This window comes from Mustela lutreola, chromosome 11 (genome assembly GCF_030435805.1).
Source record: "Mustela lutreola isolate mMusLut2 chromosome 11, mMusLut2.pri, whole genome shotgun sequence".
NCBI classification, from domain to species: Eukaryota; Metazoa; Chordata; class Mammalia; order Carnivora; family Mustelidae; genus Mustela; species Mustela lutreola.
Genome location: NC_081300.1, coordinates 71,061,519 through 71,088,583, shown reverse-complemented (window position 1 = coordinate 71,088,583; position 27,065 = coordinate 71,061,519). Strand labels below are relative to the sequence as shown.

Below are 27,065 nucleotides of genomic sequence, written 5' to 3'. Positions count from 1 at the left end.
GTTCTCAGGTATTTGGGATATTAATTTTAAAATAAATAATTCAGTTAACCTCGCGACAGATTTGCAAAGCTCTATTCTCACTATAGCCTTAATGAGGACTGGCAACTCAAAAATCCTGAGGCCTTCCCACTGTGTGTGCCACGAGACCTCAGAGTTGAATCTTGGTGTGTTTTTTTCCACCCTTTGATTGGCTCCATACTACTGAAAGCCAGATTATCTGAGTGTTTATTATTACTAACAGAACATTTTCAGTAAAAAGGGTGTGAGCCCATTCAAAAAGGAAAACCCACCAACCTCCACTGCCACCATCACCCGGATGGGCTGGCCCAATCCCTAAAGACACTGTTCCAGATAGCACAGATCAACAACACTCAGCCTGGGCAGCCACACAGATCCACACCTCGGGCACTTCAGTGAGCTCTAGTTCTGCTCTCTCAGGCTCTTAGAGCAAATTCTGGGCCACTGGGGACAAAGAGGAAAAGTCCATATCTGAGAGTCCTCGGTGTGCTCGGTATTCTACATGTGCTGTCTCATCCAGCCTTGAAATAACCCAATGAATAAGCTGCATCATTATTCCCATTTTATAATCAAGGGCACAAACCCCCAGAAAGATTAGGTGGGTTATTCACAGTCACACAGCTAGCAAGGAAAATAGCAGAGCCACAGTTCAATGCCAAGCCTATTGTTGAAATTACTACATTCTTTTCAGAAACCTTATGTAAGCAAGAAAAGGATAAACAACCTGAATATGATCTAAAGCAAGTCCCAGATGAAGCCCTTGCAAAGTATCCTCTATAACCTTCCAGCAGTCCCTCTAATTCCAAAAGACTATCCAAAAAATATCCAAAAGACAGAAACAACACTCTGTAATTCCCAAACTGATATGGAAATCACCTGGCAAAGAGGCAGAGATGGAGAAGAAAACCAAACCACAGAAAAATACAATAAAACTTCCTGCAATATCAATTTTGCTCACTGGAAGATGACCTGAATCATCTATTATTAAAATAAATACAAAAAGTATGGAATAAGTAAAATACAAATTTCATGTGAGTCACTAAGTTTAAATAAGAGTTCAGCCATTCACATTAGCCAGTTCTGAACAAACTTTATAAGAAGCAGTAATAAATTCTGTCTTTAGGGATACACTGACAGAAAAATTTAAGCACTGAAACAATTTATCCTAGGTTAAGTAATAATTTAGGTAATATGAGGAAAAACGAACAATGGTTTTCATTTTTGTAATTTTTTCATCAGAAAAATAGAGAATTAAAAAGGCCGATGCAGGGACGCCTGGGTGGCTCAGTTGGTTAAGCAGCTGCCTTCAGCTCAGGTCATGATCCCAGCGTCCTGGGATCGAGTCCCACATTGGGTTCCTTGTTCAGCAGGGAGACTGCTTCTCCCTCTGCATGTGCCTGCCATTCTGTCTGCCTGTGCTGGCTCTCTCTCCCTCTCTCTTTCTGATAAATAAATAAAATCTTTAAAAAAAAAAAAAAAGGCTGATGCACTCTGGAAAACAGTATAGAGGTTCAAAAAGTTGAAAATAAAGCTACCCTACGACCCAACAATCACACTACTGGGTATTTACCTAAAGATACAACAAATGTAGTGATCCAAAAAGGCACGTGCACCAAAATGTTTATAGCAGCAATATCCACAATAGCCAAACTATGGAAAGAACCTAGATGTCCACCAAGAGATAAACGGATAAAGATGTGGTGTGTGTATATACATACATAATACATATATGTGTATATACACATGTGTATATATACACACATGTGTATATATGTGTGTGTATACACACACACATACATACAATGGAATACTATGCAGCCATCAAAAAACCCGAAATCTTGCCATTTGCAACAATATGGATGGAATTAGAGGGTATTATGTTGAGTCAATCAGAAAAAGACAATTATCATATGATCTCTCTGATATAAGGAATTTGAGAGGCAGGGCAGGGTGTGGGAGGGGAAAAAATGAAACAAGATGGGATCAGGAGGGAGACAAATCATAAGAAGTTCTTAACCTCACAAAACAAACAGAGGGTTGCTGGGGGGTGAGGGGGGTTGGGTTATGGACATTGGGGAGGGTATGTGCTATGGTGAGTGCAGTGAATTATGTAAGCCTGATGACTCACAGATCTGTACCCCTGGGGCAAATAATACATTATATGTTAATTTTTTAAAAAACCATATAGATAAATAAATTAAATAAACCACTAAGCTTTCAGCTTCCAGGAAAAAACAAAACAAAAACTGCTTGCTGATGACTATAAGCAAATTAGAAATTTAAGGAACAAGACAAAAGTGGAAGTTTTTGTTGTTGTTTTTTGTTGTTTTTTTAAAAAAAGATTTTATTTATTTATTTGACAGAGAGAGAGAGAAAAAGATCACAAGTAGGCAGAGAGGCAGGCAGAGACAGGGGGAAGCAGGCTCATTGCTGAACAGACAGCCTGCTGCAGGGCTCGATCCCAGGACCCTGAGATCATGACCGAAGGCAGAGGCTTAACCCACTGAGCCACCCAGGTGCCCCAAAAGTGGAAGTTTTTAAGCCAAACAAAATCACAAAGAATTGGACCAGTTGCCTTTAACTTGAAGCCATAAAACACCAATTATTCAGAAGGTCATATTAATAATTATTTAACAAGGACTGAGATAATGATGATTTTGCCCTTCCATTTTTCATTTGCTTCAGTTCCTTATAATTTACCAAAGCCTGAAGTCTATTGAGTCCCAGGAGAAGAGGAATTAACCAACCAAATATTATTTATATGGCAGTCTCCCTACACCTTTTGGAAACCACTATCAATAAAAACTTTTAAGCCTGCAATACTACGTGGCAGGGAACTATGGAGACTAATCATAACCTATTATATCAGAACCTAGATTAAGATAAATCAGCTAGGGGCGCCTGGGTGGCTCAGTGGGTTAAAGCCTCTGCCTTCAGCTCAGGTCAAGATCCCAGGGTCCTGGGATCAAGCCCCGCATCCGTCTCTCTGCTCCGCAGGGAGCCTGATTCCTCCTCTCTCTCTGCCTGCCTCTCTCCCTACTTGTGATCTCTGTCTGTCAAATGAATAAATAAAATATATTAAAAAAAAAAAAAAAGATAAATCAGCTGTTCTAGCTTCATTAGTAAGTAACTTCCCTAAAGGACTTGCTTTAGGAAAATAAAAAGCTAATGATGCCATTATTTAATAGTTTTTTGTCTTCTATCAACCCATGCAGTCTGTTGAACACATATTTGCACCTTCAAAATGCATCACCACACAGCAGCAATTGAGGAGATGGCTTCAAGCTCAAGAATAGCTGACTTTTCACACAAAATTTTTCTCTGCATTTGTGAATTCTTCTTTCCCTTCAAAAATATTTTTACTTCCCTCAGGCTTCCTTCTCCTCACCAGAAGAAGCTCTTTACTCAAAAAGTTTTCCCTTATTACCTACCATACTGTCTGAAATCCCCTCTACTAAAGTTACTTCTTTGGTGAAAGCATAATTTTCAGAAAGATCCTTTTTTAATTATTTTATTTTTATTTTAGAGAGAGAAATTACACAAGCAAGCAGAAGGGTAGATAGGGAGAGGTAGTGAGAGAGGGAATCTCCAGCAGGCTCCATGCTGAGAAAGAAGCCCCAAGAGGGTCATGTGCTTAACCCACTGAGCCACCCAGACACCACTCAGGCACTACAAAAGATCTTTTTAATAAGAAAATGCATAATTGCTGAGATTTAACCTATTAAATCAAGAGTATCTTTTTTTTAAAAAAAGATTATATTTATTTATTTTAGAGAGAGACACAGAACATGCAAAGGAAGGGGCAGGAGTGGAGGCAGAGAGGAATAATTTCAAGCAGACTCCACACTGAGCATGGAGCCTCACATGGGGCTTGAACTCACAACCCTGAGATCATGATCTGAGCCAAAACCAAGAGTCAGAGGCTTAACCAACTGAGCCACTCAGGAGCCCCTCATGAATATCTTTTCAAATACGAACATGATTTAATCACTTAGTATGTGCTGGCACTGAGCTAAACATCACCTCATTTCCACATGTAACCTTCACAGGAAACCTGTGAGATAAATGCTATTATTTCCATTTTAGAGAGGTGGAAACTGAGGCTCAGAGAGATTAGATAATTTGTTCAGAGTCACATCTATAAATAGTAAAGCAGTAAACTAAAGCAGATCTGCCAGAACCCAACTAGCTAAAATCTTAAAAAGTAGGAACCTAAACAAATTCAATAGAAAACAAGTGTGTGTGTGTGTGTACATATGTATATATATTATATATATAATATATATACATATGTATGTATATATCTATATTTTTTATTAATTTTTTAAAGATTTTATTTATTTATCAGAGAGGGGGTGGGGAGAGAGCGAGCACAGGCAGACAGAATGGCAGGCAGAGGGAGAAGCAGGCTCCCTGCTGAGCAAGAAGCCCGATGTGGGACTCGATCCCAGGACGCTGGGATCATGACCTGAGCTGAAGGCAGCTGCTTAACCAACTGAGCCACCCAGGCATCCCTATCTATATATTTTTTAAAGATTTTATTTATTTGACAGAGAGAGACACAGCAAGAGAGGGAACACAGGAGCGTGACTGGGAGAGAGAAGCAGGCTTCCCGCAGGGCAGGAAGCCTGATGCAGGGCTCAATCCCACAACCCTGGGATCATGACCTGAGCTGAAGGCAGATGCTTAACAACTGAGCCACCCAGGCACCCGAAAACAAGTATATTTTAATGGTAATATAACAATAACAGCAGTGACAATACTAGGGATTTTTTTTTAGGTGGTTAATAAATGCCAAGAGTCTTACATTGATTATCTCATATGTTCCCTCCTTCTTCTCCCTTTTCCCCTACTTTTCCTTTCCCATCTTATTATCTGCATAAAGGCAAAACAGTACTTAGAGTAGGAAAACCTGGAGGAGAAATAGTATGAAAAAGCAGATTCTAAATAAACCAGTTTTATCAAAATTCAGCCTTATTGAAAACTAATTTCATTTCAATCTGTTTGAAAATTTAAAAAGTCATTTTTGAAGGGTGATAAATGAATATGAATAAGTAATTTATCCTCAAAAAATTAACAGTAGTCAGTAAATATATGCAAAATGTTACCCTCACAAGAATCAAAGAAATGCAAATTGACAAAGAAACCATTCTTTTACCTCACAAAAATATGAAGTTTTTTTTTTAAATTATAACTTCCAGCATTGGCAAAGGGATGGTGAAAATAAGTACTCTCATATGCTTCTGATGAAAATATAAATGAATAAAACCTTTTTGGAGTACAATTTGGAACTCCATCTCACTGGCCACAAAAATCATAGCACTCCTTAATTGTAATTGTGGGAATTTTTTTTTTTTAAAGATTTTATTTATTTACCTGACAGAGAGAGAGATCACAAATAGGCAGAGAGACAGACAGAGAGAGAGATGAGGAGAAGCAGGCTCCCTGCTGAGCAGAGAGCCCCATGCGGGACTCGATCCCAGGCCCCTGGGATCATGACCCGAGCCGAAGGCAGAAGCTTAACCCACTGAGCCACCCAGGCGCCCCTAATTGTGGGAATTTATACTAAGGAATAATCATGGGCTTGTTACTATTTTCATGTTGAAAACTGGAAGCTATCTTCATGAACCCAAATAGAAAAATAGTGAAAGAAATAAATGATAATAAAATTATAATACCTGCATATAATAAAATAGTATTTAATTATTCCAAGTCATATTTTTCAAAACTTTCTATAGCCATGAAATGTGTTCAGGAAATATCAGATGGGAAAAAAAGCATTTATTGGACTTATTGGAGCTTAAGTTACTTGTAATTTTTCTTTATAATCAATGTATCTTTAAAATGGTCAACAACTAAAATATTCTGGTATTTAAAAAAAATCTTTTCATTCAAAATTTTGTTTTTATTAGTTACTCTCTAGCACAAATCTTTCAGGCAGAAACACATTCACTTTTTTTTTAAATAGATGATTAAAAGTAGGATCACTCTAGGGAAAGGGAAACATTTTATTTTATTTTTATTTTTTTTTTTAAAGATTATTTATTTATTTATTTATTTGACAGAGAGAGATGACAAGCAGGCAGAGAGAGAGGAGGAAGCAGGCTCCCCGCTGAGCAGAGAGCCCGATGCGGGGCTCGACCCCAGGATCCCGGGATCATGACCTGAGCCGAAGGCAGCAGCTCAACCCACTGAGCCACCCAGGCGCCCCAAGGGAAACATTTTAAACTTACACAACAGAATGCATTTCTTCCTTTATAAATAATTTTATTTAAATACTCTGATTATCTATATTCTGTGAGGTTTCCAACAAAGAGGACATAAATACTATAAATGGAGTCTGTGCAGGTGTCATGAATATAACAAAGAATTCATTCTTGCATCCTAAATATTAATTAAAACTCATGGGAACATGAAAATAAATCTGAAAACCAATAAAATAGATATTTAAGAAGAATTAACAAGCTCATTATAAACCTAAAGGTATTTTTACTTCGTAACTTCATAGTACAGTACTTACAAATATTTGCATGGCTTTTTAGATTGAAATAAATCCAATTTAGCAAATACCTGAGAATCTACTATGCTCCCTATAATATAAGAATTCATCACAAAAAAGAGATGGCACACGATTTTTGCACTTAAAAGATTGTAATTCCAATGCACAAGTCAAAACACTACAGAACATTTTTTTGACTTGTTATACCAACACTACAAACAAATATGCACTTATTCGTATTATCTGTAAGTATGGGGCATGCACTGTAGAGTAGGACACATTTGCACTCAAATGCTAGCTGTGTTATATGATCTTAGTAAAATAAGGACCTCTCTGAGCTTCAATATCCTTGATCTGAAAAACTACTAGAGATAATAACTACCTAGCATTGAGGTTCAAATAAAATAACATATTTCATTTCATTCACGGTGAATGTTCAATATATGTTAGATATAATTATTCTAACAAATATCTTTCAGAGCTTTAAATTTTTCTTTCCATAATAAAAATGTAGTTTCCACCTCCAGTAATGACAGAGTAACCTATATAGGCCCTCCCAAAATAATTTTATAAATGATAAACTAAAAAATAAGTATTAAAGGAAAATAACAGCCCAAATCAGGCAGAAAGTGGAAAGGAGTCAACCCCTGAAGGAAAAGAACTACAGTTGGCAAGAACTCTGTGTGTGTGTGTCTGTCTGTGTGTGTGTATAGCTTCTTGTCTGAAAAGACTCCCAGTCCACACAGTGCAGAGCAGCTAAGACTCAAACTGAAAGCGTCTCACTGACCTGAAGAATTAGGTGATGGATTTGTCTGTTAATTTATTGTCTCTCAGCCTCACATTCAATTCACCCTTCAATACCTGCTTTGCAGTAATGGATGGAAGTCTCCCCTAAACCTGACACTGAGCTTTCTTAGTAGAGGGCACTAGAGGGCCAGAGAAGGAAGCAAGAGTTCTGATTTTTTCTGGCTGCTGCATTCGGGATCAGTGGTATGAGGACATCTAGTGGCACTCTGCCCCCGCCAAGTGCTAAGAACAAACAGTCCCCTGGGACCCCTAGATGGTACAGTTGGACTCTTGATTTTGGCTCAGGTCTGAGTCATGAGGTTGAGCCCTGCGTAGGGTCTGTGCTCAGCAGAACCTGCTTAAGCCTCTTTCTCCCTCTTCCTCTGTCCCTCCCTGCTGCGTTCACTCTCCTCTCTCTAACAAACAAATAAATCTTTAAAAGAAATAAATAAGAACATACTGTCCCCTAACAAATTCATAGTTTCTGACTCAGGCTGCTGACTACCTTTCTGTACCCTCTCAGGCTGCACACTCTAGGCTTCCCACCCGCAATAATACTTCAACTCCTGCTTGCTCCTTTCCCCTGAGGTTCCTTCAACCCAGTGCCATATCCCTACCAACGTGGACACCATATACTCCAGGCCTCTCGCATGAGTGGTACTACACTTAATCTGCATGCTCATGTGACTGGTCACCAGACTGAGGTGACTAGTTTAAGGCTTGCTGGTGCCTGAGAGTTGCTTCATGCTTGCTTATACACTGAAGACCAGATCTGGCCCAGGCAAACCAGAAACCTCTACCATCCAATAGGCTACAACTACACCTTCTCCAACAAGGTCTCCCTCCAGTCCTGAGGAAGGGACACCCTTCCAGGTTTGTCCTGTTTGGGGTACCCTCCCTAAACATTAAGGTACTCTAGAGAGTTCTCTTAAATCTTACAGATACCTTTTTCTCAGAGCTTAGTAATTCTTTACACTAAACTTCCCACGTTTAAATCACTGTCTCCTGACTGGACACAGACAGATACCAGATTATTATAGGCTGAGGTCCCAGGAAAAAAACTTCTAAATATAGGATTCTGGGATTGTTCTCTTTGGGTCCTTGGGTTTACTTGTTAAAAATCAAACACACAATTTAATTGTTTGGGCTGCTGAGTTACAATAGTTGAATTCATAGTCTCGAAAGTATCTCATCTAAAATTTAGAACACTGACTGGGAAAAAAAAATTGGAGGGCTTACTCTACCTGATTTCAAGATTTATTATAAATTTGTGGTAATTAAAATAGTGTGGTAGGGGCACCTGGGTGGCTCAGGGCTCAGGTCACAGTCTCAGGGCCCTAGGATCAAGCCCTGCATTGGGCTCTCTGCTCAGCAGGGAACCTGATTCCCCTGCCCCCGCCTGTTTCTCTGCCTACTTGTGATCTCTCTTTCTGTGTCAAGTAAATAAATAAAATATTTTTTAAAAAATAGTGTGGTATTTGCATAAGGATAAATAAACTATAACAGTAAAATGTAAAAGAAAATCCAGAAATATACTATGTATATAGTCAACTAATTTTTGACAAAAGTGCCAGGTGATCCATGGGGAATAAAATGAATGTCAACACTACCCTGTACCATACACAAAAATTAACCTGAGGTAGATCATGGACTTAGATGTAAAAGTGAAAACTGTGACACTTCTAGAAGAAAACATAGGAGAAAATCCTGGGGGTGGACAGTTTTTTTATATATAAAAAACATACTCCATAAATGAAAATATTTATAAATTAGATCTTGTCAGAATGTTAAAATCTCTTCCATAGACTGTTAAAAAAATTAAAAAGTAAAACTGAAGTCACAAACAAATGAAATGATATTCCATACTCATGGGCTAGAAGAACACTGTTAAAATGTCCATATTCTCTAAAGCAATCTACAGATTCAATGCAATCTCCATCAAAATTCCAACTGCAAAGGCACATAGGTCGTAAAATCAGTTAAGCATCTGACTCTTGGTTTCAGCTCAGGTCATGATCTCAGGGTCCTGGGATCGAGCCCCACATGGGGCTCCATATTCAACAAGGAGACTACTTGGGATTCTCTCTCCCTCTCTCTCAGCCCCTCCTGCTATGCTCGCTCTCTCTTTAAAAAAAATAAATCTTTAATATATTTTCTTATTTTTTAACTTTTATTATTATTTTTTAAAGATTTTATTTATTCATTTGAGAGAGAGAAAGAGAGAATGAGCAGGGGAGAGAGCCAGAGGGGAAAGCAGACTCTCTGTTGAGCAGGGAGCCCCATGTGGGGTTCGATTCCAGGACCCTAGGATCACAACCTGAGCAAAAGGCAGACACTTAACATCTAAGCCACCCAGGCACCCCTAAAATAAATAAATCTTCACAAAAAACTTCAATGGCATTTTTCACAAAAATAGAACAAACAATCCTAAAATTTGTAAGAAACTACCAAAGACCTCAAATAGCCAAAGGAATCTTGAGAAAGAAGACCAAAGCTAGAGGCATCACACTTCCTGACTTCAAATTATACTGCAAAGCGAAAGTAATCAAAACAGTATAGTATTGGCATAAAAACAAATACATATGTCAATATAACAGAATAAAGAGCCTAATAATAAACCTACATATATATATATAGTCACATCCACACATAACTTACAACAAAGGAGCCAAGAATATACAACAGTTTCTTCAATAGATGATTTTGGGAAAACTGGACAATCACGGACAAAATAATGAAATATATTTTAAAAATTGACTCAAAATGGATATAATTGCTTAAACATAAGACCTGAAATCATAAAACTCCTAAAAAAAAAAAGAGAGAGATATCAAGCTCCTTGGTAACTGTCTTGATGAGGATTTTCTGGATTTGACAAAAAAGCAAAGGCAACAAAAGCAAAAATAAACAAGTGGGATTATATCAGAATAAAAAGTTTCTACACAGCAAAGGAAACAATCAACAAAATGAAAAGTAACCCACCAAATGGGAGAAAATATTTGCAATCATATATCTGATAAGGGGTTAATATCCAAAATATGTAAAGAACTCCTACAACCCAACAGCCAAAAAACAAACAATCCAATTAAAAAAATTGGCAGAGTAGCTGAAGAGACATTTTCCATAAGATGGCCAACAGATATATGAAAAGATAGTCAACATCCCTAACCACCAGAAAATGCAAGTCAAAATCACAATGAATATCTACTATCAAAAAGATGAGACGAGAAACGAGGGCTTGGCAAGGATGTGGGAAAAAGAGAACCCTTATACACAGATAATGGAAATGTAAATTGGTGTAGTCATTATGGAAAACAGTATGACACTTCTTCAATGAAGGAAATGAGAACACTTAACTTGAAAGATATAGGTACCTCCATGTTTGCTGTAGAATTATACTATAGTCAACGCATGGAAACAACTTCAGTGTCCATCAATGGATGAATATTTGAAGAAAATGTAATACACACACTCACATATATGCACGCCTGCACCCACACACACACACACACATGCACACGTGCGCACACAGACACACAATGGAATACTATTCAGCCATAAAAAGGAAGGAATTCTTACCATTTTCAAAAACATGAATGGACCTTGAGGGCATTACACTAAGTGAACTAATTCAGACAGAGAAAGACAAATACTGTATGATCTCACTTATATGTGGAATCTAAAAAATAAATAAGTAAAAAAGTGAACTCAGAGATACAGAGAACAGATTGGTGGTTGCCAGAGGTAGAGAATGGGGGGGGGGGTGCAAAATGGGTGAAGATGGTCAAAGGGTACAAATATCCAGTTACAAAATAAGTAAGTCATGGAGGTATAATGCACAGCATGGTGACTATAGTTAATAATACTGAATTGTATATTTTAGATTTGCTAAGAGAGTAGATCTTACAAGTTCTTATCACAAGAAAAAAGTATGGGGCTCCTGGGTGGATCAGTCAGTTAAGTGTGTGTCTTCAGCTCAGGTCACGATCCCAGGATCCTGGGATTGAGCCTCACATCAGGCTTTCTGTTCAGCGAGGAGCCTTGCTTCTCCCCCTCTCTCTGCCTGCTGCTCCCCCTGCTTGCATGCTCTCTCTCTCTCTCTTTCTCTGTCAAATAAATAAAATCTTAAAAAAAAAGTCTGCAGCTATATATGATGATGGATGTTAACTAGACTTACTGCAGTAATCATTGTGCAATAAATGCAAATATCAAATTATTATGCTATACACCTAAAACTAATATAATGTTATATGTAAGGCATATATCAATTAAAGGAATGGAAAAGTAAGCTTCAGACCAGGAGTAAATAGTCATAATATATAGATATAAGAAAACATTTCAGAAAATATTGAGAATTCCTACTAACGAATAGTAAATCTATAAACAACCTATTAAAAACACAAACTGAATAGACACTTCATAAAAAATATACAAATGGTTAGTAAGCACATGAAAAAACGCTCAACATTAGTAATCAGGGTAAAACAAGTGAAAACCACAATGGAATATCATGATATACCCATGCAAATAGCTAAAATTAACAAGACTGAGGGGCTACCAGATGGCTCAATCAGTTAAACATCTGCCTTCAGCTCAGTTCATGGTCCCAGGTCATGGGATTAAGCCCTGCTCAGCGGGAAGCCTGCTTCTTCTTCTTCCCCTCGCCCCACTCATGTTCTCTGTCTCTCTCTCAAATAAATAAAAATCTTATAAAAAATAAAAATTAAATTAAATCAACAAGACTGAGAACACCATGCATTGACAAGGACTATCACACAACTGGAATTCTACATTGCTGTTGGAGTGTAAAATGGCACAAACACGTGGGCACTTTTTATGGGGGGCACTTTCTCCCTCTCCTCCTTTTCCTATGTGTGTGTGTGTGTGTTCCAGTTATGCCGCAATCTTTCATGGCTGTGCTTCCAGTGATGGGGACCACTAAGTAAGTTTTCCCCTGAATAAATGCAGCCAAAGATTCATTTAATCACAACCATCCTCTTATACACCAGCTAAATAAGTGAAGGTGAAATATTAAAAGCCTCTGCACTTAATTCATTTCAACTAAGTGGTTCTATCATTAATAAGTGATATAAAACTACACTCAAGATTCTCATCTCTTATAAAGTATGCAAAACATTTCTGCCTCTCATACTAAGTGTCCTGTCGTCTTTCCACCTCTAGTCTATGAATCTATTATTCTAAGTCACAAACTTTATACTGCAATCAAATCCAAAAAGCTATCATTTTTTATTTAACATCTATGGGCTGCAGTCATGAAAAATTTACTCCCAGTAATATGGTTGCCTTCCTTCCAGAGTCAGACTCTTATGATATAATGCAATATTCCTAAGGACATTTTAACACTGATTCATGTTAAAGAAAAGTAGCATAAGGGCACCTGGCTGACTCAGTCATCAGAGCATATGCTTCTTGAACTTGGGGTCATGAGTTTGAGCCCCATGTTAAAGTGTAAAAATTACTTTTTTTTTTTTTTTTTAAGATTTTATTTATTCACTTGTCAGAGAGAACACAAGCAGGCAGAGTGGCAGGCAGAGGCAGAGAGAGAAGCAGACTCCCCGCTGAGCAAGGTGCCCGATGTGGAGCTCAATTCCAGGACCCTGGGATCATGACCTGAGCCTAAGGCAGATGCTTAATCAACTGAGCCATCCAGGCATCCCTAGAAATTACTTTAAAAAAAAAAAAAACTGGGGCGCCTGGGTGGCTCAGTGGTTGAGCCGCTGCCTTCGGCTCGGGTCATGATCTCAGGGTCCTGGGATCGAGTCCCGCATCGGGCTCTCTGCTCAGCGGGGAGCCTGCTTCCTCCTCTCTCTCTCTGCCTGCCTCTCTGCCTGCTTGTGATTTCTCTCTGTCAAATAAATAAATAAAATCTTTAAAAAAAAAAAAAAAAAAAAAACTATCTTGAAGCACCTGGGTGGCTCTAGGTTAAGCCTCTGCAAGGAGTCTGCTTCCCCCGCTCTCTCTCTCTGCTGCCTCTCTGCCTACTTGTGATCTCTCTCTCTCTCTCTGTGTCGAATAAATAAATAAAATCTTTAAAAAAAAAATCTTAAGAGGTCCTGGGTGGCTCAGTCATTAAGTGTCTGCCTTCACTCAGGTCATGATTCCAGGTTCCTGTGGTCTAGCCCTGCATCGGGCTACCTGCTCAGCAGGAAGCCTGCTTCTCCCTCTCCCACTCCCTCTGCTGTGTCTCTCACTGTGTCTCTCTCTGTCAAATAAATAAATAAAATCTTCAAAAAAAAAAAAAAACTATCTTAAGATATGAGGCACCTGGGGATGGCTCAGTTAGTTAACCAACCGCCTTCAGCTCAGGTCATGATCTCAGGGTCCTGACATCACGGGGCTCCCTGCTCAGCAGGGAGTCTGCTTTCCCCCTCCCTTTGCCCCTCCCCCCAGCTTGGGCTCTCTCCCTCCCTCTCTAGTTAATTAATTAATTAACTAATTTTTTAAAGTATCATAATTCTAGAGATATGTACCAAAATGCTCTTTCTACCCATCTCCCTATTAAAATCTGGTCTTAGGGAAAGATTGAGAAAATCATTCATAGTGAGCTTAATATGGACCATTCTATAAAAATATGTGTTTTAACAATGGACAGTAAAAAGTAATTTTTACCCAGTGTTTAAATGAGGACATCTTTGATTACAGTTTTTTTTTTTACCATTACAATCACTCCATCAAGAATACTATATATGAAAATTATGTCTCTAATTTCTCTCTAATCACCCAACATCAGTACTCTCTTTTGAAATTATTTTACGTCACATAATCCTTATGTGCCAGGTTTTTTATTATTAGTTAAATATTGTCTAACAAAGGACAAAAGCTCTATCAATACTTGATTTTCTTTCCCCACCTCAGCAACCATGTCCTTGACACTGATTTATACCAAGGGAGAGGAGTATAATTTGTGGTCACCATAAGGGATCTACCTAGTTCCAAATCATCTTGGAAGGATAAGGTAGGCCCCAAGCAAGTCTGGGGACTGAACTCTGTTCTGGGGCAGGACAGGGTTCACTCCAATAAAACGAACTAATAAACTTCACTTTGTGCCTTCACCTATCAGTCCCCAACCAAAATATCCTCTTAGAGATTTGACCAGAGTATCAAAAGACAGACTGGAGGGCACCTGGGTAGCTCAGTCATTGGGCATCTGCCTTCAACTTAGGTCATGATCCCAGCATCCTGGGATCAAGCCCCACATTGGGCTCCCTGCTCAGTGGGAAGCCTGGTTCTCCATTTCCCACTTCCCCTCCCTGTGTTCCCTCTTTTGCTGTCCCTCTCTCTCATTCTGTGTCAAATAAATAAATAAAATCTTTAAAAATAAATAAATAAATGCCCAGTCTATACTGGGCATCCCAGATCTATTCTACCATGGACCAATATTCCGGAGGCTCTACTAAACTAGACAGATCTTATAAGTAGGTATCTGTTGGAAGGTTTATTTTGCATTAAACTGTTACTATATCTTAATGCTCAGGCATTTGCAGACTAATTCTACTTCTACTAGATCAATAAAAATTGAGAAACTAAAATTAATTCACAATGCTTACACTTGGACAGTTCATATAAACTGTATTACTTTCAAATATATAATATAAATATAAATAAAGCTAACCAAGTATTGAGCAGTACAGTAAAAAGATACTTTTGTCTCATATAAGAGAAAGTATATACCTTATGAACAACTGTTAGCTTCACTCTGCTAGAAACATGAACACATCCCCAATTAAGTATTTTTACCCATATTGCAATTGTCAGGTGTTTTATTATATGTATCTATGAATTTCATTCCCAGATATATTATTCTATTGCCCACAGAAATTCATAAATTCTAGGACTGAAAGAAAACTCAAAGATTATGTCACTTGGATCTCATCATCTGGTCTCCTCAATAAGGAAAAATCAACAATTTTGTTCAAGAAGCATATAGCTAATTAACAGGCAAGTGTAGAAAGGGAGCTCAATTTTTCTCACTGCCAGTCCATACTGTACAGTTCTATCCAATAACTACATTCAATCTTGATTGATGCACTACAAACCCCCATAATAACATTATACCAATTTGTAATTATCTCCAGGTGAAGAGTCTGAGCAAAACTATAATGTGGATAAATAATAACATTATACCAATTTGTAATTATCTCCAGGTGAAGGGTCTGAGCAAAACTATAATGTGGATAAAATTTGTCATTGGTTCTTAAAGCCTCTTTTCTGCCCTTTGTCCCTTATCCTGTGGTAGTCCCTTACTATTTTTCATACCTCACTAGATTCAATGAGCATATACTCTTTCTACCCACCTTTCTAGTTTCTTAGGATAAGATCTTGGGAAAACACTGAGAAATGCATTCATTGTAAGCTGAGCATGGTCCCTCTCTAAGAATACGTGTTTTATTGGTGAGCAAAGAAATATTCACTTGATTCTGGCATCTCAAGGTGTTGAGGAAGTAGCGTGTGGTCAGCAAAGAGACCTTCCAGTCTGATATCATACCACAATGGTAACCTCTGAAGAACCAGGTCAAGCTCAGCCTATCCCACACCATTTAAAGTTATATCTTTTATTCAAGATCATCATGAAATATTAGTCCTAAAGCCTGAAGTCATGCTGGTTTACTACCGTTCATAGTGGGCAGCTTTACTGATACTAAAAGGACCATTTTGCACCACTTATGCATCTGTCAGACTATCTGAGCAAACAGCTGAGAGGCCATGTGCCAGGCAGGCTGTGGCAGATGGATATGGCTAGAAGATCAGTTTTGGTAGTGAATGGCAACACTACCATTTGGAATCTAAACTCTTGTCAAAATACCATTTACCAATAAAACTTTAATATAAAGTTTTCCAATAAGGTTATTCTTTTCATCGGCCCATAAACATTGTTTTTGCATTTCCATATCAACCATGATATTCTTCTCACCTATGATGCCTCCTCACCTACATTCACACCCAAATTCTATCAATCCTTTAGGGTAGTTCAAGTCCCACTTCCGTCAAGAAGACTTTGCCTGACCTTGCAACTATAAATTTTGCTAAGAGCACTCCAAATGCCATATTTGAAAATTATTTTAGTGTTTATTCTAAATTGTAATACAACTAAATTTTATACTTTTTTTTAGCACATACTTATTACTGTCTGTTGTTCAGCCTGGCTTTGTGTATATTCATCTTATTATATCTAAGGGCTCTAAATTTCCTGAGGGAAACCATCAAGTTCTTCTCATTCATCTATTCATTCAACTAACCTTCAGTAAAACCTATTGTTGCTGGGCATTCTGCTAGGGATCAGGAATACAAAAATAAAAATAAGCAGTCCTATTCTCCAAGGTTTAGAGTCTACCCTTTCTGTTTTCTTTTCTTTTCTTTTTTTTCTAAGAGTTTTATTTATTTATTTGTCAGGGAGAGAGAGGCAGAGACAGAGTACAAGCAGGGGGAGAGGCAGCAGAGGGAAAAGTAGGCTCCCCAGTTAGCAAGGAGCCCAATGTGGGACTCGATCCCGGGCCCCTGGGATCATGACCTGAGCTGAAGGCAGCCACTTAACCAACTGAACCACCTAGACATCCCTACCTTTTTTGTTTTCAAATGTATCTTGGGGTGCCTTGGTGGCTCAGTGGGTTAAAGCCTCTGCCTTCGGCTCAGGTCATGATCCTAGAGTCCTGGGATCGATCCCCGCTTCGGGCTCTCTGCTCAGTGGGGAGCCTGCTTCCTCCTCTCTCTCCACCTGCCTCTCTGCCTACTTGTGATTTCTGTCTGTCAAATAAATAAATAAAATCTTAAAAAAAAAATGTATCTTAATTCTTTTGCCTTCATCACAGTACCTAGAATGTTAGTAAGAAATCAAATATTTGACAATTACAAATGAACAGAAACATCATTAAATCTAAAAATACACAACTGTTTTTTATAGTTCAGATACCTCTTTTTAAAATTATTTCCCTTTTGGGGCACCTGGGTGGCTCAGTGGGTTAGAGCCTCTGCCTTCGGCCCAGGTCATGATCCCAGGGTCCTGGGATCGAGCCCCACATCGGGCTCTCTGCTCAGCGGGGATCCTGCTTCCTCCTCTCTCTCTCTGCCTGCCTCTCTGCTACTTATGATCTCTGTCTGTCAAATAAATAAATAAAATCTTTAAAAAAATAAATAAAAATAAAATAAAATTATTTCCCTTTTTTAAAAAGAATTATTTATTTATTTGACAGAGAGAGATCCCAAGTAGGCAGAGAGGCAGGCAGAGAGAGGGGGGAAGCAGGCTCCCTGCTGAGCAGAGAGCCTGAAGTGGAGCTTGATCCCAGGACCCTGAGATCAAGACCTGAGCCGAAGGCAGAGGCTATATTATATGCTTATTATAGTTGACATATTTGCAAAACAAAAAATGTGCTTGATTTGCTAACAGGAAGAGAAAAATACAGAAATTGTGGCCTTTACCCTTTTCCTCAACTAAAGATCAGACCTCACTAGTTATATAAAACACAGCTATAAATCATTATTTCATACACCAAATACCCACACTTCTATATTTCATAAGCCAAAGTTTAAAAGTTACTTTTGCTCACAAGTAGATGTGTGCTTTAATTTCCCAAAAATTTTAGTGAAATGTGAGATAAATTTTTAAGATCAATGACAACCATCTTCTCTATAGTCATTCAATGAAAAGATATTTCCTAGTGACAAGATATACCAATTTAATAGGTAACATTTTTCCATTTCCGAAGAGTGACTTCTCACTATATTTCTGAAAAAAAGAGGTAAGTGGTATTATTGACATTTTACCAAAGTAGACAGTAAATTCTTTTAAAGAATTTCTCGGGGCCAAAGAGCCATAATGCCAGAATTATGACTACAATTCATTTTGAAATTTTAGCCAAAGCAGCTTAAGGCCTTATTTCCCCTCAAAAGTATAAAATGTCAGTAAGTTTTATCTACATTAATATGATTTCATTTTTCTTTATTCAAGCTACAATTCTTTAAAGACAAGACTGTTTTAGTTCATTTCATCAATCACAAGAATTCTTATACCTACTCAAATAACTTAGTGTCTAGGAATCAACTGTAATTGCAATGTATTTTCCCTGTAACCAACACTGCTAATGATTAGTCAAGCTTCCATGCCCTGTTACTATCAGGAGTGCAAGTTTCTCATTTGTATGGTGGCAAAGATAACATAAAAAAATAGTCTCTAAAACTATTTTTGCTCTATTTAAGCTATAAAAAGAGAAGAATGAAACATTAAAAAGTACTCATGTTCCATAAGTTCTATTTTATTGTATAATGACATCAAAAATAGAATGATTAAATGGACTTGCACTTTAGAAAACCATTTGATGAGTCTTGACAGAATTTTCCCTACCACTCTCAGCACGAAAACAAAAATTTAAAAAACTGGCAAAACAATCTCAAGGGAGGGATGCCTGGGTGGCTCAGTTGGTTAAGCAGCTGCCTTCGGCTCAGGTCATGATCCCAGCGTCCTGGGATCGAGTCCCACATGGGGCTCCTTGCTCAGCAGGGAGCCTGCTTCTCCCTCTGCCTGCCATTCTGTCTGCCTGTGCTCTCTCTCTCTGATAAATAAATAAAATCTTAAAAAAAAAAAAAAAAAAAAAAAAACAATCTCAAGGGAGCTATTTTCAGTTATTCCAAAAGACAACCCTGGGTGCATTGAGTAACCATGCACTTAAAATACATCAGATGTTCTGCATTTTTTTTTTTTTTTAAAGATTTTATTTATTTATTTGTAAGAGAGAGAGAGAGTGAGAGCAAGCACAGGCAGACAGAGTGGAAGGCAGAGTCAGAGGGAGAAGCAGGCTCCCTGCGGAGCAAGGAGCCCGATGTGGGACTCGATCCCAGGACGCTGGGATCATGACCTGAGCCGAAGGCAGCTGCTTAACCAACTGAGCCACCCAGGCGTCCCGATGTTCTGCATTTTTAAAGGCCAATGAGAACCATTATCTGTTAATACAGAATGATATGGCTGCCTGAGCCACTGGTGAAATGTGGGGAGATCTGGACATTTATGCTACCTCAATAGAGGGAAATGATAGAACTATTCAGTCTAACTCACATCTCACAACCTGCCTTTTACCAATGTAAACCTGACACAATAAACAATAATCTTGGAAAATTCCAGTTAAAAAATAATCATCTGGGGTGCCTGGGTGGCTCAGTCATTAAGTGTTTGCCTTTGACTCAGGTCATGACCCCAGGATCCTGAGATGAATTCCCTCATCAGGCTCCCTGTTCAGCGGAGAATCTGCTTCTTCCTCTCCCTCTGCTCCTCCTTCCTGGTGGTTCTCTCTCTCTCTCTCTCTCTCTCTCTCCTGGTGGTGCTCTCTCTCTCTCTCACTCTCTGTCTCTTTCTCACAAAAAATAAAATAAATATTTTAAAAATCATCATCATCATCATCTTCGTCATCTGAAGGCTTGAGCAGGGCCAGAGGATCCACTTCCAAGGTAGTTTACCTATATTCCTCACAAGTTGACTCTAGCTGTTAGAAGGAGGCTTCAAATCTTCCCCATTTGATACTTCCCATGGGATGGTTGTAATTTTTTCAAGGTAAGCTTACTGGAATTCTGATTAGACCTATATTAAACCTTCTTATTCCATTTCTCTTAACCTATTATATTTTCAATTTTCCTGCCTCTGTGCTGTATTCTGTGATATCTTCAAATCCATCTTCAAGTTCATGGATTCCCTCTTTATCTGGGTCTAATTTGCTGTTTAACCAAGCCATTGAAGTTTTTATCCCAACAACATTTTTCACTTCTAGATATTCTAATTGGTTCTTTCCTGGTCATAGTTGATAATCTCTTATTGCTTGCTCATTTTTGTGACTCCATCTCTTACTTCTTCAAATATTTTATGCATAGTTATGCATATAATAACAACTTGTTTCTTCATATGGTTGGAATCTCATATTCAGCTTTCTTACCTTGTCATCAGCCTAAAGCTTGGACTCTTAACTTCTGTGCTGATATGGGCATCTACCTGCAGGGTAACTTCTCAGGTGTGTTAATCTTTCATGGTTCCTGTTTCAGTTCACAGTTTTTAGTTGCAGTGTTGTTTTCTTGTTTTGTCTTATTTTGCTCTGCATTTAAAAGACGTTGTAAGACTTCCCTTAGTTTCTGTAAACCCAGCAATGCATTATCGTGGTTTACAGTGAAAGGTCCTTTTAATCTAATCTGCCTGGTATTTTTCCAGAATACTAGGAATAAATACCAAAAGTAAAAGTTCTCAAGTACTCTTCTTACCCACTCAACTTTTATCAGTTAAATACTTTCAGAGAAACTATCATGGACTCATCTTTTTGAAGATTTATTTATTTATTAGAGAGAGAGAGATCATACAAGCAGGGGAGGGGCAAAGGAAGGGGGAGAGAATGTCATGCAAGCTCTCCACTGAGCATGGAGCCCAGTGTGGGGCTTGATCTCATGACCCTGAGATCATGACCTGAGCCAAAATCAAGAGTCAGGCATTCAACCCACTGAGCCACACAGGAACCCCTATCATGGACTCATTTTAATACTGATCATAAGCAATTCATCAATAGAGTTCATTTGCATAGTAACATGTAAATTATCACCAAAACCCAAAAACCTTGCAGTACTTTAATCATATAGCCCCTCATTACTGTGGATGCCATTGATGTCGCCATTAGCATGTAATGAGAACACAGCATGTCAGAGATATTCCAAAGTCTGAATAACATATTTCCTGAAGAATTTCAGTTTCTTTCCAAGTCCATGGTGTACTTAAAAGGGGCCGCTATGTAGAAGGCCTGCTGAAAATTGACTGCTTAAAAAAGGGTTTACGTAAGTTGAACATGCCCCTAGCAATCTTACTTAATCCACATATTTAAATTTTTCTGCAAAGATTAATTAATATGCCCTAATCCAAACTATTGGTTAACCTGTCATTAAATGCAGTTGACCCTTGAACAACACATGTTTGAACCTCATGTGTCCACTTACATAAAAATTTTTTTAATAAATACAGTACAGGACTGTAAATGTATTTTCTCTACCTCGTGATTTTCTTAATAACATTTTCTCTAACTTACCTTATTGTAAGAATATAGTATATATATAACACATAACATCCAAAATATGTTTTATGTTTATGTTATCAGTAAGATTTCCAGTCAATAGCAGACTACTAGTAGTTAAGTTGTAGGGAAGGTCAAAAATTACACATGCATTCTCAACCACACAGTGAGGGATCAGTGCCCTAATACCCATGTTGTTCAAGAGCCAACTATAGTTTGACTTAGCCAAACTTGTGTAATCTTGACCAGTTCAAATAAAACTAAAACCTCAGCCTCCAATGTATCAAAAAGTACTCTGGCTGCAGTAACTTCAGTTTTTTGTTTGCTTCTTTACATACTTTAGGGTTTGTTTGTTTTTTTTTAAAGATGTCTTTTTTCAAATCTTTACACTCAACGTGGGGCTTGAACTCACAACCCGTGAGATCAAGAAGTCCCATGCTCTACCAACTGAGCCAGCAAGGTGCCCCTAAATATTTTAATTTTTTTAAAGTTCAATCTTTTCAAATATTATGGCTAAGATGATCCCCATATCCATTACCCAATTATCAAGTGTGTTTATTCTGCCTCCTGAATTGCCTACACCTCTCCATCCCAATTGTCACTGCCCCAGAATAAGACGCTATTTATCATTTCTCTTCTGGGTAGGTGCAACAGTATTTCATTTTCCCAGTTCTAATCTTGCTCCCTTTTTAGTCTATCATCTATACTATTATCAAAGTGGTCTTTGAATATATCTCAGTATTTGACATAATGGATCAGTCCCCTCCTTTACTTAACTTCTAGGATATCATATTCTCTAGGTTTTTCTTTTACTACATTGGCTGCTCTTCCTCAGGCTTCTTTGCTTAAATGTTGAAATGCCACAGGGCTCAGTTCTCAGAACTTCCCTCTTCCATATATACATTCTCTAAGGATCTCATCAAGTTTTATCATAACTTTAATTACCATCTATGTACTAATGAATACCAAATTTATAGCTTAGCACTGACCTCTCCCATGGGCCAAAATATCTACTTGTCATCACCACTTGGATATTTAGGAGGAATCTCAAATTTCAACAGAATTTTTAAAAATTAAACCAATTAAAACAGAACTCTTGGTTTTGTAATACTCCCCTCCAAAAAACCATCAACTTCTCCTTCAATCTCTCCCATCTCAGAAATGGCATCTGCACTCACCCAGTTGCAGAGGCCAACGACTTAGCAGTCATCCTCTCTTTCTCTTTCAAGCCACAAACTCCTCAGCAAATCCTACTGACTCTATCTGCCAAATATATCTTAAATCCAACTATTCTCACCACTTCAATAGCTATCATACTAGCCCAAGTCATCATATTTTTTTCTTAGATTGTGACAACTGACTCTTAATTGGCCTTCCTGCTTCTAGCCTGACCCTTTACACTCTATACTCTACCAGCAGCCAGAGCAACCATTTCAAAACACAAATCACACTGCTCCCCTCAAAACTTTCTAGTTGTTTTCAATCATATTTCAAATATAACCCAACTTCGGGCGCCTGGGTGGCTCAGAGGGTTAAGCCTCTGCCTTCGGCTCAGGTCATGATCTCAGGGTCCTGGGATCGAGTCCCGCATTGGGCTCTCTGCTCAGCAAGGAGCCTGCTTCCTCCTCTCTCTCTCTCTGTCCGCCTCTCTACCTGCTTGTGATCTCTGTCTGTCAAATAAATAAATAAAATCTTTAAAAATATATATATATATATAACCCAACTTCTTATTATGGCTCACAAAGTCCTGTGAGCAATGACCTGGGCCATGCCAATCTCTCTGACCTCATCCCACACCTGTATTTTCACTCATGAACTTCTTGTAGTTCCTCCAACAAAGGGAATTCATTCCCACTCAGGTACTTTTCATCATCTGTTTTCTCTTACTGAGACTCTTTCCCCAGATCTTCATATGACTCACTTCCTTACTTCATTCAGGTCTTTGCTCCTAGGTCTACTCAGAGAGACCTTCTTGGATGACCTCCTCAAGGTGAACTTCCTTGATCAAGCTACCTAAAATTACTTCCTCTCCTTCATTTTCTATCGCCCTGCCTTACTTTGTTTCTTCTACAGCATTTATCAAGAAGTAATATTGAAATGATACTGTATATTTGTCTATCTATTGCCTGCATCAGAATGCAAATTCTAAGAGGCAGGAAATTTGCCATGTTACCTCTGTATCCCCAGGCTTAGAACAGCATCTGACATGCTGTATGTATTTAATAAATATAATGTCATTTCTCTGTTAAAACTCTGTAATTGTTTCTTACTGGCTTTTAGATAAACTCCAATCTATTTAACATAAACTATAAAACCCACTGTGATATGGTTCCTGCCTCATCTGGCACTGTGGCACTGTGGTTACACACACTCTCAATGTTGAGCCTGGAATGATCTTCCATATCCTCTGCATCTCAAATCCAGCTAACCTATACTCAAATTGTTTGGGTCTCATCTTAAAGATGAGAGAGATGCTTTCCTGGAACCACCCAACTAGGTGAACCATTCTTAGACCCCTTGCCATGTGTTCTTATACTATCCTGTTTTTTCCCTATCAGGAAATATTTGTTTTATAATTATTCAATAGCTATATGCCCTGTCAAAATAAGTATTCCTTGAGAGCATGTCTGAATTGTATATCATTACATCTCTAATATCTATGACAATATCTGTTATATGTGAGATACTCAAATATTTATGAAATCCCAGATCAATCACTTACACAAAAGAGTGAATCAGATACTTAGACCACTTTTAAAATGCTGAACAAGCATACTAATTAAGTCCTTTTAGTTAAAAAAAAAAAAAGATGCAAAAAAATTGTAATGGAAAATTCAATCATGGAGAAGAGAGTAAGAAATACAGTCACCTTTATTCAAGCTAATTAAAAACAGCTGCATAGAAGACCTCCAGAGGAACAATTACTTTGTATTTATGTCTTTCAACTTCTTCATTATAGATGCATTATAAAAGTATAGGTGTTTGAGCAAAATAAGTTATTTTACATTTACGACATGTAAAGATGAGTTTGAGAGACACTGTCATGAAGACTTCATGGTACCGCTATCTTTGAACAGGCAAGATAAATTTGGTTTCAAGGACAGTGTAAAAACCAGAGACTCAAACTAATTGTCGCTGTCCGGGTAAAGTGACATTGCAAAAAGCAAGCAAAGGGTCCCCAGGAGGCCCAGTCCATTGAGCATCTGCCTTTGGCTCAGGTCACCATCTCAGGGCCCTGGGATTGAGCCCCATGTCAGGCTCCCTGCTCAGTGGAGAGCCTACTTCTCCCTCTACATTGGCCCCTCCCCCTGTTACTGCTCTCCCTCTCTCTCTCTCTCTCTCAATTGAATAAATAAATCTGAAGAAGAAGAAAAGAAGAAGAAAGCAAGCAAACATGAATGAGAGTATAAATTCTACTTGAAGACTTCTAGTCTTCTAGTACCTTGCACCAGAAGAAGGAAAGAGCTGGCAGAATCCTACCCCCAGAATCAGAAAGTATAAAAAGGTAGGTCTGAAGCTTGAGAAACCATAGCTGACCAATCAGCCCACAAAGTTTAGTGTCAAAGATTGCCAAAAACCCAAGAGAAGTCTTAATTTCTGACATTAAAATCAACCTGTTGGAGCACCTGGGTGGCTCAGTGGGTTAAGCCTCTGCCTTTGGCTCAGGTCATGATCTCAGGGTCCTGGGATGGAGCCCTGTGTCAGGCTCTTTGCTCAGCAGGGAGCCTGCTTCCTCCTCTCTCTCTGCCTGCCTCTCTGCCTATTTGTGACCTCTCTCTGTCAAATAAATAAATAAAATCTTTAAAAATAAAATAAAATTTTAAAATTTTAAAAATAAAGTCAATCTCCTCATCAGATGAAGGCTGTTCAAGTGTTTCAAGAAAAGAAACTAATATAACATTATATGTTGATATGTATTTCAGTGATAAAAATAAAAGTGAATACCTATTAATCAACAAAAAATTGTCAATCATAAAAAAGAAATGATAGAAATCTATAAAAAATCTATAAAATCTATAAAAAAGATATATAATCTATAAAATTTATAAAAAAGACAGAAATGATAGAAATCTATAGAAATTTTTTTTTAAGGTTTTATTTATTTACATGAGAGAAAAAGAAACAGAGAGACAGAAAGAGCATGGGTGTTGGGACAGAGGGAGAAGCAGAATCCCCGCTGGGCAGGGAGCCCAACTCAGGGCTTGATCCCAGGACCCCAAGATCATAACCTGAGCCAAAGGCGGTGGCTTAATCGACTGAGCCACCCAGGTGCCCCATAGAAATATTTTTAAAGAATTTTGCTCAAAGACCTTAAATGGGAAATGTTTATTATCCATTTCTTACTAAAGAAGACACTGTCAATGATGTTGGGATCCTGCTAAAGGGCAGAGCAAACAATATAACATTAGATTAATCAAGTCTTGGAAATTTCTGGGATTCCTCGATATGAAGCAAGTAATTTCTGTCAGAGCAAATGTGAGTTGAAATTTTGCTTTGCTACTACTATACACCTTTGTAAATCAAGGTGTTTAACAATTCTTAGCATCAAAACCAAAGACTGATGAAAATAAGATACGTAAATTACCAATAAGCACATGAAAAAATGCTCAACAGGCAGCTCTTTCTGCCCAGGGTCCTGTTCTCATACTTTAATAAAAACACCTTTTGGGGGGCACCTGGGTGGCTCAGTCATTAAGCGTCTGCCTTTGGCTCAGGTCATGGTCCCAGGGACCGTGATGGAGCCCCGCATCCGGCTCCCTGCTCAGTGGGAAGTCTGTTTCTTCCTCTCCCACTCCCCCTACCTGTGTTCCCTCTCTTGCTGTGTCTCTGTCAAATAAATTAACAAACAAATACATCTTTTTGCACAGTGGGTGGGGGCAGTGTGGGGGTGATGCTAAACAACATTAGTTATTAGGGAAATGCAAACTAAAACCACAGGAAGGGGGGCGCCTGGGTGGCTCAGTGGGTTAAGCCGCTGCCTTCGGCTCAGGTCATGATCTCAGGGTCCTGGGATCGAGTCCCGCATCGGGCTCTCTGCTCGGCAGGGAGCCTGCTTCCCTCTCTCTCTCTGCCTGCCTCTCCATCTACTTGTGATTTCTCTCTGTCAAATAAATAAATAAATAAATAAAAAATAAAATAAAACCACAGGAAGGTACCAATTCACTAAGATGGCTATAATTTTAAAAACAACAACAACAAAAATGGAAATAACAAATGCTGGTGAGGTTATAGGGAAACTGGAGCCCTCATAAACTGCTCATAGAATGTAAAATAGTCCCAAGTCCAGTTTGGCAGTTTCTCAAAAAGTTAAACGTAGAAGATATCTATTTATATTATTTATATTCATATTTATATTTATATTTATATTTATATTTATATTCAGTCTTTATCCCCAGTTCCTGGCACAGAGCTCCTAGAACTCTTGGAATTTCCTGGGTGACAAGATGAGAGGAAAGTCTTTTTTAATTCATAACAAGCCCCTTTCATCTATGCCTGAGTGTGTGCTAACAGGAGGCTCCTGGAGGGTGGGGATTGCTTGCCACAGGAACCAACCATGTAATTTGAAGGCTGGAACTTTCAGCCCTACCCCCAACTTCTGGGGATAGGAGAAGGGCTGAAGATTGAGTTCAATCATCAATGGCCAATGTTTTAATCAATCAAGTCTACATAATGGAGCCTTAACTGACAGGGTTCAGAAAGATTCCACGTTGGTGAAT

General features: G+C 38.4%; 1 protein-coding gene across 2 annotated transcripts in view; it reads right to left on the bottom strand.

Annotated features, from left to right (window-relative positions):
- The window catches only part of TTC28 (tetratricopeptide repeat domain 28), a 646,079-nt gene that overhangs the window by 510,631 nt on the left and 108,383 nt on the right, over nucleotides 1–27,065 (bottom strand). The window lies entirely within an intron of this gene.